The sequence below is a fragment of the Chrysemys picta genome, chromosome 20 (assembly GCF_011386835.1).
Source record: "Chrysemys picta bellii isolate R12L10 chromosome 20, ASM1138683v2, whole genome shotgun sequence".
NCBI classification, from domain to species: domain Eukaryota; kingdom Metazoa; phylum Chordata; order Testudines; family Emydidae; genus Chrysemys; species Chrysemys picta.
Window position 1 is genome coordinate 4,029,755 of NC_088810.1, and position 14,214 is coordinate 4,043,968.

Below are 14,214 nucleotides of genomic sequence, written 5' to 3' on the forward strand. Positions count from 1 at the left end.
GTTACTCAGCCACCCAAGAGCCTACAAACAATTAGACACTCAAGAGACTGAGGAAACAGAGAATGAGACCTCAGCTGGGGGCAGTGCCACCCCGGGTGAGGCCAATGGGCCCCGTTGCCTCCCACGGTGTTAAATTTGTATTGAAAGAGATGCCAGAGCTCAGCTGTGGCTTAAATTAAGCCCTGGCAGGGTGGCCTGATACTGGCGGGTGCTGGCCGGGCACCCAGCTCTGAAGGTAACGCCACCTCCAGCAGCAGAAAAGAACTGTAAGAGATGCTGGTTTTCAACCTTGTGTTAGATAAGAACGGAGCACAGACTGAAGAAATTGCTGAGGAAAGTAAGGTATCAGGAAGGAATATGTATAAACAAAATGCAGTTGTTGATCATTGCTGTATGTCACAAAAGGTATCAATGCTTGCCCTCATTGTTTATCTTCTGGGAGACCTGCCGTTGTGCATTCTCCCCCTTGCTATATTGCTTGAGAACAAACTGCCTCTGACATGTTGCAAACAACCTCAGAGTGAGGAATCGTTTTTCTCCCACATCAGAAACACGTTTGATACGTTGCACACCATCTTTAGTAGAGATAATGTAGCGGGGTGGCTCCCCCGCTCCTGCCCAGAGGGGTTTGAAATAGCCCTGGAGGAGGGCTGCAGCTCTAAAAGCTGGGCTGATTGGAAAAGTGGCTGCAGCTGGGCCATGCCCCAATCAGGCCCCAGCTGGCCTATATAAGAGGCTGGGAGCCAGGTGCTTGATAGTCTCTCTCTGCACTCAGAGAGAGAGAAGGGCCTGGCTGCAAGGAACTAGAGCAGAGTACTTGGGTGGAGCAGGGCTGGGGAAAGGCTGAGGAACTGGGGAGCTCCAGCCTGGAAAGCCCCAGGCTGCGTCCTAGTGTTAGGCCAGGAGGTACTAGGGGTTGCAGAGGGCAGCCCGGAGATAGGCCAAGGCAGCAGGTCCAAACCCAACCTTGCTTGTGATGAGTGGCTGATACTGCAGTCTGCCCCTGGGCGTGGGGCTAGAGGGTGACTGACAATAGCTGGATACTGAGGCAAGGTACGGTTAGTGGGTGGGGTTCCCCTGGGAGGGGAGACCTAGCGTGTGAGTACTGCCAGGGTGCAGCACCCCGAGCAAGGGGCACCGGGGTCCTGGGAGGGACACGGGGCCCAGAAGTAGAGAGCAAGGCAGATCACTGGCCTGCAGAGGGCGCTCCTGAGGCTGGGTCGAGCTAATTCCCTGAGAGACCAGCAGGAGGCGCCGCAGGGGTGAGTCCGCTCGTGTTACACATAAATAAAAATAAATAAAATCTGCTTACACAAACACACAGTGTTACTGCCATTATCTCCTCTATTTTAGTCAATAGTTTTTCACTAAAAACATAATTTTAACAAGTCTTGAGGTGTCAGTTCTGGGGATTTAACGCAGATATCAGAAACACACGTCTGATACTTCTCACGCTATCTTTAGTAGAGATAAATAAAAATAAATAATATCATCTTACTTTCTCTAACTGACAGACTGTATGACAGCCATTATCTCCTTGTAAACGTCCGGTGCGGGGGTCGGGCCCTCTCAGGGGCCGTCGGGGGCCAGGCCGCCTCACTACACGGCCTGGATCGGTCTCGGGGTTCCGCCCCTCTGGCAGGGACTAGGCCAAAGGTACACGGCCTCTGCAATGAGCTCCTGCTCTCCGTCAGGGTCCGGCAGTAACTCAGGCCCGGGCTCCGGTCCTCACTGCCGGAGCTGGGGATTACAAAGTCAGTCAAGCCCCCGCGCTAGCTCAGGGCGGGGCAATAAACAATAGTGCGGGTGCTCAGCTCCGTGGATCAGGAGCTGAGCCCTGACAAACTCAGGACGTCCTAGGCCCTTATTCAGGGGAGGGCAACCCCCAATAGTCCAGGGCGCTCAGAACCTTCCTTCAGGCTGAGCAGTAAAGTCAGGGGTTCAGGCCCGGCCCTCAATCAGGGCGGGGCAGCACACAATAGTCCAGGGGGCTCAGAACCTTCCTTCAGGTTGAGCAGTAAAGTCAGGAGTTAAGGCCCGGCCCTCAGTCAGGGCGGGGCAACAAACAATAGTCCAGGGGCTCAGGACCTTCCTGCAGGCTGAGCCCAGGCAGAGTTAGTAGGCCCAGGCCCTCAGTCAGGGCGGGGCAACCACCAATAGTTCAGGGGCTCAGGACCTTCCTGCAGGCTGAGCCCCAAACAGGGTTAGTAGGCCCTGGCCCTCAGTCAGGGCGGGGCAACAAATAATAGTTCAGGGGTTCGGGCTCAGGTCTGGGTATCAGGAGCTGAGCACGGACAAACTCGGGACGCCCCAGACCCTCAGTCAGGGTGGGGCAACAAGCACTCCTTCAGGGCAGCAAACAATAGCTCAGTTGCGGTGCCAGAGCGCTGGCTGGAGGGGGAGGCTGCCACCCGTTAAGTGGGGTGGCAGGGGGGGACACAGGCCCACCCACTCCACTGTGTCCCAGCCCGGGGCCCTAAGAGCGGCAGTTAGTCTGCCGCTGTGTCGGTGGGGTCCCGACCGCAACACACCGACATTGGCTCCTCTGCTGTAGCCAGACTGGGGTCAGCTACCCCCGAGCTGCTTTCCATTTCCCCCTCCATTGGTACCTGCTCCTCGCCGGGCTCGACAGCGGGGTCCCACACCATGGGTTCCTCAGCTCGCAGAGGGTCGTCTGGGTCGGGTCGCTCCTCCGGTCTCCGGTCAGGGGGGCGCTCGGGCCCCTCCTCGGGGTACCGTGCTCGGGGCAAGTGCGGCCAGTCTACGTCAGGGTACCTTGCTTGGGGAAGGCTTGGCCAATCCGCGTCGGGATACCTGGCTCTGGGGAGGTCCAGTCGGCCGGCGTCCGGGTATCTGGCTCTGGGGAGGCTCGGTCCGTCCGCGTCGGGGTACCTGGCTCTGGAAAGGCTCGGTCTAGCCGGAGCTCGCACCGGCACGTCTGGCCTCTCCGGCCGCTGGGCTCTAACTGAGGGCTGGGGCCTGGCTCTTATACTTCCTGTCCCGCCACTTGACTTCCGGGGGGCGGGAACAGGTGGCGGTGGCTCCGCCCACTTGGGTGCCAATTCAGGCTCCTCTCCCTCAGGGGCCGTCGGGGCCCAGGCCGCCTCACTACAGGTTGCAGGAGCTCTCTGTGCTCCCTTCTCCCTCTGGCCTTTCCTGGCCCTCTCCAGCTGCTGCTTGCTACTCTCCTTGTTGCTGCCGCTGCCGCTGCCGCTGCTGCGTGAGTGAGTGAGTGAGTGCGGAGGGGGGGGCCTTGCCGGCCTGCCCCCCCCTCGCCCTCGCCTCCGGAGGGAGAAGCATCGGCCCCCCTACGCCAACACCGATACCATCTGGGGGCCCACCTGCCTGCTTGCTTGCCTGCCTGGCCGGTTGCCCGGCCGGCTGACTGCCACTCGCTGCTGCTGTTGTTCCTGTGTGGGAGCCGCTGCCTCCGTCGCGGAGAGCGAAGAGACTGCGTCCCTGGTTCGAGAGATTGTGGAGGGGGTTGTTTGAGAACTGTGTTTCGAGTGACTTTGCCATCTTTACTCCTGGGGTGGTGGTGCCCCCGGTCGCGTTAGGAGTGTGGACAGACCTGAGCCTCTCATTTGTAATTCCTCGGACTGGAAGCCGTCGCTTGCCAGGAAGCTCCGAGGTCGACTTGGGAGCCTGCTGTCCCGTCCCCCGTAGCGGACTGTTGAAGGGGGTGCGGGGGGGGGGTGCGGTGCCCCCCCCTTCGTCCATCTGCTCCCCCTTTGCCACCACCCCCACCGCCGACAGCTGCCGACGACCCCTCCACCGCCCCGCGTGCCACCTGGACCTGCTTTTCGCCCCTCGGCGGGGCTGTTTGCTCCCCCCGCCATTTCCATCGTCCGGGACTGTTTACTTGCAGCAGTGAACGGCAGAGCCTGCGCTTCGTGAACGCTGTGGGTGCACCTTTTCCCCCGCCCTGGACTTCTCCTGCCCCCCAACTACGTTTCGCTGGTGGGGTCCCCTCCCTGTAGCCCCCTTTGTATTAGTTGGCCCTACTTTACCCCCCTCCTTTTGAGCCCCTTCAGTTTGTTTTTTTGGTGCCCATTTCCCCCCCCCCCCCCTCGGTTCCTAGCCTGCTGGCTGTGTTCCCGGCCCTGTCCTTGGGCTGCGGCTGGCTGGAGTTTTTCCTCCTACCCCTCCTTGTCCTTGGGCTGCAGCTGGCTGGACATTCCATTCTGTTTTCGGGCCGCTGCTCCGGTGCACCCCCCCCCCTTCGCCCCCCCGCGCGCGTTTGTGCCCCCGTTTTGTTGCCCCCTCCCCTTTTGCACTGTTCACCCCCCCTTTTACTGTTGTAGTCCCCCCCCCCCCGCCCCAGTGTAGCCGGGGGAGCCGGCTTTCTTTTTTGGCACCTGTGCCCCACCCCTCTCTTTTCGCTCCTGTGTGCCCTCTCCATTGGCACCCTCCTCCCCAGCCTGCAGCCTAGCGGGGGGGAGTGGTTGCCTTTCCCTCGTTTTGTCTTTTGCCTAGAGGGGAGGAGCGGCTGCAGGTTGTAATGGCGGGGGACTCTGCCCCTGCCCCTGCCCCTGCACCCCCGCCCACCCCAGTGGCCGGCCCCTCGGCTGGCCCTGTCCTGGACACTTCCGCTGCCACGGCTGCCCCCTCCACCGGCAGGAAGGGCCAAGGGAGGAAGAAGGGCAAGGGCCCCGCCCGTGGAGCCAAGCCTCCTGCGGGCGGGGCTTCAATCCCCGCCGCGGCCCCGACACCGGCCGCGGCCCCTCCCTCTCCTGCCGTCCCTTCCACCAGCTCTGGTGGTGCCCCACCTCCGGCCCCCAGAGCATACGCCCAGGTGGCCGCCGCCTCTTTGCGTGCCGCCGCGTCATCCGCCCCGACCGCCGCCTCTGGACCTGTCCCTGGTGACCACGGCCCCTTCCCCTCGCTGACTAGGAGGCATGGCGTCCGTTGCCATTTGGTGCCTGCCTCGCCCCACATTGAGACTTATGTGCGGGCGTTGGCGAGGGTGGTGGGGCCTACGGCCATCGTGGCGGCCTCCAAGATGTACGGGAAGGCCGTGTTCTTCCTGGCGTCGGTGGCTGCCGCGCAGGAGGCGGTGGAACGAGGCCTGGCGGTGGGGGGCGTGTTTGTGCCTTTGGAACCCCTGGAGGACCTGGGCGTACGGGTGCTCTTGACCTCTGTCCCGCCCTACCTCCCCAACGCCGCCCTGTTGCCGGCCCTCTCCACCCTGGGGAAGCCCATTTCCATTCTGAGCTCTCTTTCATTGGGCTGTAAGGACCCTGCCCTCCGGCACATCCTGTCTTTCCGCCGGCAGGTCCAGCTTCAGCTGCCACCGGCGGCGGGTGCCGGAGTGGCGCTCGAGGGGTCCTTCCTGGTGCCCTACCGGGGGGCCCATTATCGGGTCCACTATTCGACGGGGGAGGCCCGGTGCTTCCTCTGCCGGGCGCCGGGGCATGTCCGGAGGGACTGTCCCCTGGCCCGGCCTGGAGGGGCGTCCGAGACCCCCGGGGCCCGGGAGGGTGCCGGCCCTGTCATCGCCGGCAACCCTGGCGGTTCGGACACTGCTGCTGCCGCCGCCCCTCCTCCTTCTGCCACGGTTCCCGCTCTGGCTGCGGAGACGGCCGGGCAGGCGGGCCTTGCCGTCGCCGACCCTGGATCGGCGGGGCATGTGGAGGAGAGGGCGGGGCAGCTTCCGCCGGCCGCGGGGAAGGGCCCGCCCCCGGGGGAGGTTTCCCTCTCCCCTGCTGTCCCTCCGACCCTGCCGCCCCAAGCCCCGAAGCCATCGCCCTTGCCCTCTGGCCCTGCCCCTGCTGACCGGCCCTCCACCTCCTCTTCCACCTCGGGGGGCTGGGTGACCGTCCGGGGGAAGCGCGGCGCCCGCAGGTCGCGGGCTCTCTCCCTCCCCTCTGATGAGGAGGGAGAGCAGGCCCCCCGAAAGATGCCGCGGGGGGCCGACGTTGTTGGTTCTGTTTCCGCGCCCCCGGACGGTGCCCAGCAGGAGGTGCCGGCCATGGAGACCGTGGATGCCGTGGCAGCGGCTGGGGAAACTTCTGTCCCTTTTGTTGGGCCCACGCCTGAGGAGGCTTCAGCAGCGGTTCTCCCGGCCCTTGCTCCGTCTGTGCCCCCCGCCGCCGCCGCCGATGCTGGGGCGGCCCTTGTCCCTGTGACTGGCGGGGAGGTGGCCGGGGCCGAGGGGACCGCTTTCGCCTCCATTTTCGATGAGATCGAGGCCCTGGGTCTGACCCCGGTTACTCAGGGGGAGGACGACCCTCCGCCAGCGGGCCCCGATCCGGGTGCTGGCTTAGTCCCGCCCCCTTCTCCTGCTCCCGGTTCCTCGCCCCACTCTGCCGCTCCCGACTTAGTCCTGGGAGAACCCTTAGCCCTACCTGCCAGCCCGGCCGCGACTCCCATCTTGTGCACGGCCGCCGAGCCCCTCGGGGCGACAGCCGTTGCTGAGCGGCCGGTTCCTGCCCCCGATCCTGCCCCTTCCATCGTTCCTGCCCCTGAGGCTTCCCCTGTCCCTGCTGCCTCCGTCCCCTCGGATGCTGACCTTGGCCGAGGGGAGCCGCAGTCTAGCGGCTTGGCAGCGGGAGATGAGGAGCCCGTTCCCGCTCCCGTCCCTGATCCTGTCCCCTCTCCTGCCCGAGTCCCTGTTCCCGCCTCGAGCCCCGCCCCTACTCCCGCCCTTGCCCCAGATCCTGTCCCCGAGGTGTCTCTGTCTGCCACCTCTGGTGTTACTGCCGCCCCCGGGGTTGTCGCATTTCGGTTGCCTGCAGACAACCCTCAGGGGGCGGTTTTCGTGTCTTCCCTTCCTGCCACTGTGGGGGCTGTGTTGTTCCCTCAGCCGCCCTCTCCTTTGCCGGGGATGGGGACGGGCTGCCCGGCGCAGCGGCGCCGGAACTCGGCCCCTTGTATGTCCGTCACTGTGGGCTGCGAGGACCCTTCAGGGGCCCCGCCGGAGGATGGCGGCGGCTTGGCCGCTGCCTCCCCCTCCGCGCTGCGGGATGAGCTGCGCCTCTTTCTATCGGATTCCCGTGGTTCCCAGGGAAAGGTGCAGCTCGCCCTTCAGCGCTGGGGGGACTTCCATCTCGTCCTCCGGGCCGTGCAGGCGCTTTTGGGGGAGGGGCGGGGGTCCGGTCGGCGGGACATTGCGGCCTATCGGCGGGCCCGCAGATTCCGCGACTCCCTTTTGACCTTCGGAGTCGAAACCGGGATCTTGCGGGGCCCGCTGGGGGCCGATGGTCCCTCCGCCCGTGAGGATCTGCCCCAGTCCTCCGCATGACAGTTACCACCTTTGCATCGCTGAACACTCGGGGCTGTAGGGTGGGTCTCCGCAGGAGCCAGGTGCTCTCCTTCCTTAGGGAGGGGGGGTACTCTGTGATTTTCCTGCAGGAGACCCACACGGCTCCGGCCGTCGAGGCTAGCTGGCGGCTGGAGTGGGGAGACGGGGTTTATTTTAGCCACCTCAGCGCCCATTCGGCTGGGGTGGCCACCCTGTTCTCCCCGGGGCTGCGGCCTGAGGTGCTGGGGGTCGCCGAGGTCGTGCCGGGCCGCCTGCTGCACGTCCGGGCCCGTGTGGAGGGGCTGGTTCTGAACTTGGTCAACGTCTATGCCCCGAACGCGGGCCTGGAACGAGTGCCTTTCTATCAGCGGGCGGCGGCCTTCCTCGGCACTCTGGATTCTCGCGAGTGCCTGGTCCTGGGCGGGGACTTTAACACCACCCTCGAGGACCGGGACCGCTCCGGGCTTGAAAATTCCCAGGCAGCCGCGGGCGTCCTCAGGGAGATCGTAGACCATCACTCCCTGGTGGACGTCTGGCGCGAACACCACCCGGACGACGACACCACCTTCACCTATGTCCGGGTGGAGGACGACCGGTCGCGCCACTCCCGGTTGGACCGGATCTATCTGTCCCGCTTTCATCTGGCGCGGGCCCATGCCTCCGGCGTCCGGCCAGCCCCGTTCTCGGATCACCATCTGGTGACCGTGACGGCTTCTCTCAGTTCCGAGCGGCCGGGGCCGGCCTATTGGCATTTTAATAATAGTTTGCTGGAGGACGTGGGCTTCGTGGCATCCTTCCGGGAGTTCTGGCTGGCCTGGCGGGGGCAGCGGCGCGCCTTTCCCTCGGCGCGGCGGTGGTGGGACGTGGGGAAGGTCCGCGCGCGGCTCTTCTGCCGGAACTACGCCCGGGGCGCCAGCCGGCGGCGAGATGCGCTGATAGGGCAGTTGGAGCGGGAGGTCTTGGAGCTGGAGAGACATCTGGCCTCCGGCCCCGAGGATTCACCCCTCTGCGCGGCGTACCAGGAGAAGCGAGAGGAGCTCCGGGCCCTGGAAGACCACCGGGCCCGAGGCGCGTTTGTTCGATCCCGCATCCGTCTCCTTCGGGAGATGGATCGCGGCTCCCGCTTCTTCTACGCCCTGGAGAAACGGAGGGGGGCCAAAAAGCATGTCACCTGCCTCCTGGCGGAGGACGGCGTCCCCCTCACGGATCCGGAGGAGATGCGTGGCAGGGCCAGGGCCTTCTACGCCGCTCTTTTCTCCCCGGATCCGACCGACGCCGAGGCCCGCAGGGTGCTCTGGACCGGGCTCCCGACGGTCAGCGCGGGCGACCGAGACCGGCTGGAGCTGCCTCTTTCTCTGGCCGAGTTCTCGGCAGCCCTCCGGCTCATGCCCACTAACAAATCTCCGGGCATGGACGGGCTGACCGTGGAGTTCTACCGCGTGTTCTGGGACGTCCTCGGCCCAGACCTTGTCACCGTCTGGGCCGAGTCCTTGCAGGGCGGTGTCCTCCCTCTCTCGTGCAGGCGAGCCGTGCTCGCCCTGTTGCCGAAGAAGGGGGACCTCCGCGATTTACGAAATTGGCGTCCCGTCTCGCTCCTCAGCACGGACTATAAGGTCGTAGCGAAGGCCATTTCGCTGCGGCTGGGGTCCGTGCTGGCGGATGTGGTCCACCCCGACCAGACCTACACCGTCCCGGGCCGGAGCATCTTTGACAACCTGTACTTGGTCCGGGACCTGTTGGAGCTGGGACGTAGGGATGGTCTGTCGTTCGCCCTCCTGTCTCTGGACCAGGAGAAGGCGTTCGACAGGATGGACCACGGGTACCTCCTGGGCACTCTGCGGGCGTTCGGCTTCGGGCCCCAGTTTGTGGGCTTTCTCCAGGTGCTGTACGCTGAGGCGGAGTGTCTGGTCAAGCTCAACTGGACCCTGACCGAGCCGGTCAGCTTCGGGCGGGGAGTACGGCAAGGGTGCCCCCTCTCGGGCCAGCTGTACACTCTGGCGATCGAGCCCTTCCTCTGCCTCCTCCGTCGGAGGTTGGCAGGGTTGGTGCTCCGGGAGCCGGAGCTGCGGCTGGTCCTGTCGGCGTACGCCGACGACATGCTCCTCGTGGTCCAGGACCCAGCGGATCTGGTGCGGGTGGAGGCCTGCCAGGCCGTTTATTCGGCCGCCTCCTCCGCCCGGGTCAACTGGGTCAAGAGCTCTGGCCTGGTGGTCGGGGACGGTTGGCAGGCGGGCTCCCTCCCACCCGCGCTTCAAGCCATTCGGTGGAGCGTGGGTCCGCTGCTCTATCTAGGCGTTTATCTTTCCGCCACGCATCCTTCTCCGTCGGAGAACTGGCTGGATTTGGAGGCCAGGGTGCGTGAGCGGTTGCGGAGATGGACGGGACTGCTCCGGTGTCTCTCCCTGCGGGGGAGGGCGCTGGTGCTGAACCAGCTCGTCCTGTCCATGCTCTGGCACCGGCTCAACACCCTGAGCCCGGCCCCGGAACTCCTGGCCAGGCTCCAGAGGATAGCCCTGGAGTTTTTCTGGCCTGGACTGCACTGGGTCTCTGCAGGGGTTCTGAGTCTTCCCCTGGAGGAGGGGGGACAGGGCCTGGTCTGCCTTCGTAGCCAGGTCCATGTCTTCCGCCTCCAGGCCCTGCAGAGGCTCCTTTACGGTGCGGGTAGTCCGGCATGGAGCACGTTAGCGCACGCCTTCCTCCGCCGCCTCCGAGGGCTCCGATACGACCGGCAGCTCCTTTTTCTTCACCCGAGAGGTCTTCCGCGAGACCTCTCGGAGCTGCCGGTCTTCTACCAGGACCTTCTCCGGACCTGGAAGCTTTTCTCGGCGACCAGGTCCACTGTGGCCACCGAGGGTGTGGATCTCCTCGCGGAGCCCCTGCTGCACAATCCCGATCTTCGTGTGCAGGTGGCGGAGTCACCCTCGGTGAGCCGGAGGTTGGTCCTGGCGGAAACCACCAGGGTCGGAGACCTCCTGGACTACACCAGAGGGGACTGGGTGGATCCCCGCGCGCTTGGTCGGCGCATGGGGCTCTCCACCCTCGCGACCCCTCTGCGTGTACTCCAGGAGGTGGGCGCTGCATTGTCACCTCCTGCTCTCGGCTTCCTGTGGCGGGCCCTGCGGGAGGGCGCTCCCCGCCCACCCCTCACCCCGGGCCCTCCGGACCTTTTTCTCGGGCCCTTGTTCCGTGAGCCCCCCCGGCTCCCCCGCTCCCATAATCCGAGCCGGCTGCACACTCTGCAGCCGGTCCGGTTTCGGACCGCGTCCAGAGACCACCTGTACACGCTCGTGCTCCACACGTTGCATCACCTCACCCTCGTGTCCCGCCCCGACACCAGGTGGAGGGACTATCTGCTACCTGTGGAGGGTGAGGAGCCCCGGTGGGCCAGCCTTTATTCCACCTTAGTTCCCAGGCCCGCCGGGGACATTGGTTGGCGGCTCCTTCATGGAGTTGTGAGCACGGGCGTGTACTTGGCGCGGTTCACCCCTATTCCCGAGGCCTGCCCATTCTGCGGCATCAGGGAGACCCTGGCGCACGCTTACCTTGAGTGCGCCAGGCTGCAACCCCTTTTCCGGCTCCTCCAGAACCTCTTGCTGAGGTTCTGGCTGCACTTTTCCCCACACTTGTTTATTTATGCACACCCTGTCCGTGGCCCCACAAAGTCGCGGGACCTCCTCGTTAACCTCTTCCTGGCACTGGCCAAACTTACCATCTATAATACCAGGGAGAGGATGTTGGACGAGGGGGTGCTCTGCGACTGTGGGGCCTACTTCCATACCTCTTTGGTCTCACGTCTCCGGGCGGAGTTCCACTGGGCAGCGTCCGCTGGCTCCCTTGCCACCTTCGAGGAGCAGTGGGCGCTGTCTGGGGTTCTTTGCTCGGTGTCCCCATCCGGTTCCCTGATTTTGAACCTTTGACCGTCACCTTGTTCCCTGTTTTTTTATTAGTTGTCCCAAGTAATCATTTGGTACTGGGTCCAGTGGTCCCTCCCGCTAGGCTGGGGGAGGGGCCTTTAGTAGTGGGCGGGTGAGCCCGCCCACTTCCCGGTTCGCCAATACGGCCTCACTACACTCCTCTTTTAGTCAATAGTTTTTCACTAAAAACATAATTTTAACATATGTGATTAAGGGTTTTTTTCCTTTTTTATTAAGAAAGGGAATTAATTTTCTAATTATTTTGGCATTTATGTTTACCGACCACAATGATGTATGTGACTCACTAACATTTGACTCCATCATTGCTATTGGTATCATAGTTGCAACTGCATTTATTTCCATACAAATTTTAAGTTATTTTTACAGATGTAACTAAAAATACAATTTGAAAATAAGCGACTTTTATCTGCCCACTTACTAAAGTTCTGTGCTTAGCTAATGTTTTTTAAACTGGAATTACTAAAGTGAGTACAAGCTACAGTTCCATTCTAGGAGAATACTATTATTTGATTGAACCACTTTACATAATGAATGACAAAGCACAATATGATAATAACAATAATAATGATAATTACTCCAGCCAGGACAGGTTAGGCAGTTTAGAACTCACTACTCAAAGAATTCAATGTAAGCATAAAAGAGAAATAAAATTATGAAATGCAGAGACCAGTCAAAAAACTCAAAGAACTGCACTTTGAAAGAATAAAATTACAGAGCATATATGTGCATTGCAGGAAGTAACAACAAGAAACAACAGCAATATAAGTATATGTTGGGTGGGGTGAGTGTGAAAGAGACAGTGTGTGTGACCTGCGGGTGTTTGTGAGTTGGGGAGTGTGTGCGAGTCTGCATGCTGCCCCTTTAAGAGAGCAGCTCTTAGCAGTCTCAAGGAAAGCTCCTTCAGACATAGCAGCAGCCACCAGCAGCTCCATCCCACTCTCGGTGAGTCCTGTCCCCCCAACCTGCTCTGCGGAGATGGGGTACATGGGCGGACAGGGGACACCTTGACATCAGAGCCCCTCCCCCCTGCTCCTTACAGCAGACAGGAAGCTCCCAGGAGCAGCTGGACAGGGGCGGCTCCAAGGCAGAGGGCAGGAGCCACAGGGCTGCAGAGGCCAGCAGGGGGAGGGGCACCCCTGCTCCGGAGGCGCCCCTGTGACGTTGCACTCCATCATGCTTTATAAAAATATGTGTATAAGTGTGAATATAATGTCACTGGAATATGCTTAATGCAAAAGGTCTCTTGTAAGGTATTATTACAAAGCTTATAATCTACTTAGTATGTTCCTCCTATTTGTTCAAATGCATCATCCTTGTACCGGAATCTAGGAAAATGTAGCATAACTCTGAGGTCCTATTGTAATTATGAAAAGTGGGGGCCATTAATTTTGGTTTGGAATCTTAATGGATCCCATTGACTAGGATAATTGACTCTAGATGATTCTGTTTACGTGCAAGTCTCCACTGCATCCCTGCAGGCCAGTCCTGGAGGAATGGAGGGGGGCTCACAGGACATGTGATCATGTCACCTGAACTGGAATCCATCTTTAACCTTGTGCTTTTCCAGTTAGAAGGAGGGGTGGGGACACAGAGAGACAAAAGCTTCCCACCTTGTGCCGAAGATATAAAAGGGGGTGGAACAGAACAAAGGGGACTGCCAGTCATGACGAAATCCCCTCGTTACCACCTGAGCTGGAGCTAACAAGAATTGAACCAGGGGAAAGGATTGGGACCAGACTAGGAAGGAGTCTAGTTTGTGAAAGAAGCTTATTAGAACACAGCTGAGGGTGAGTTTTACCTGTATTCAATTTCTTGATGTATTAGGCTTAGACTTGTGTGTTTTGTTTTATCTTGCTCAGTAACTTACTTTGTTCTGTCTGTTATTACTTGAAACCTCTTAAATCCTACTTTTTATAATTAATAAAATCACTTTTGTTTATTAATTAACCCAGAGTTAGTGATTTATACCTGGGGAGCAAACAGCTGTGCATATCTCTCTATCAGTGTTATAGAGAGTAGACAATTGATGAGTTTACCCTCTATAAGCTTTATACAGAATAAAACGGATTTATTTGGTGTTTGGATCCCATTGGGAACTGGATGTTTGGGTACTGGCGACAGGAACACCTGCTCAGCCATTTTCATTTAAGTCTGCAGCTTTGAGGGCATGGTTCAGACCCTGGGTCCGTATTGCATTAGGCTAGCATGTGTGGCTCAACAAGGCAGGTTTCTTCAGTCCCAAGCTGGCAGGGAAAATGGGCTCTGAGGTATTGTGAGCAGATCAGGTGACAGTCTCAAGGGGGTCTCTGTGACCGAACCCATCACAGCCCCAGTCGCCCATGGCTAAGGCTGGTTCTGGATGACTTTGTTTATTCTGTGATGACCGCAAGGCGTCCGGATACCCCGGTGACGAGCGCAGTACGATACCCTCTAGAGCTGTGGCTCTCAAATTGTGGATCAGGACCTCAAAGTGGGTGACGATCCATTTTAATGGGATCACTAAGGCTGGCTTAGACTTGCTGTAGCCCAGGACCAAAGCCCAAGCCTCACTGCCCGGGGCTCCGCTGGGCTCAGACTTTGATCTGCCCTCCTGGGGTTGTGTAGTAATTTTTGTTGGCAGAAAGGGGTTATGGTGCTAGAACACAGCAGACCAGGTGATGCTAGCTACTGATCCTTGCAAGACAATGCAGTTACCATAAAGCCAGATCTTAGCATGAAAGCAAGTGTTCAGTCTTTGAGAAATGCTGAATTAAATGTGTTTGTCTTTGTGTTACAGTAGCACCTACGATGTGCTTGGATTGGTCCAAACACAGCAGAATCCTTGGTTTCTAGACATGTCTGAGAATCATGTAAACTTGCAAATAGGAATAAAACCACTTTTTATTTCCATATGATTTTCAAATTAGGAAGAGCAATTGTGATCAGGAATCAAGAGATACTCCACTGGAGATGCAGGATTGTAATTAGCACATGCCAAAAGAAATCGACACCTGTGCTATTGCATGACACTTTATTTAACGACTTATAAACCCCTTG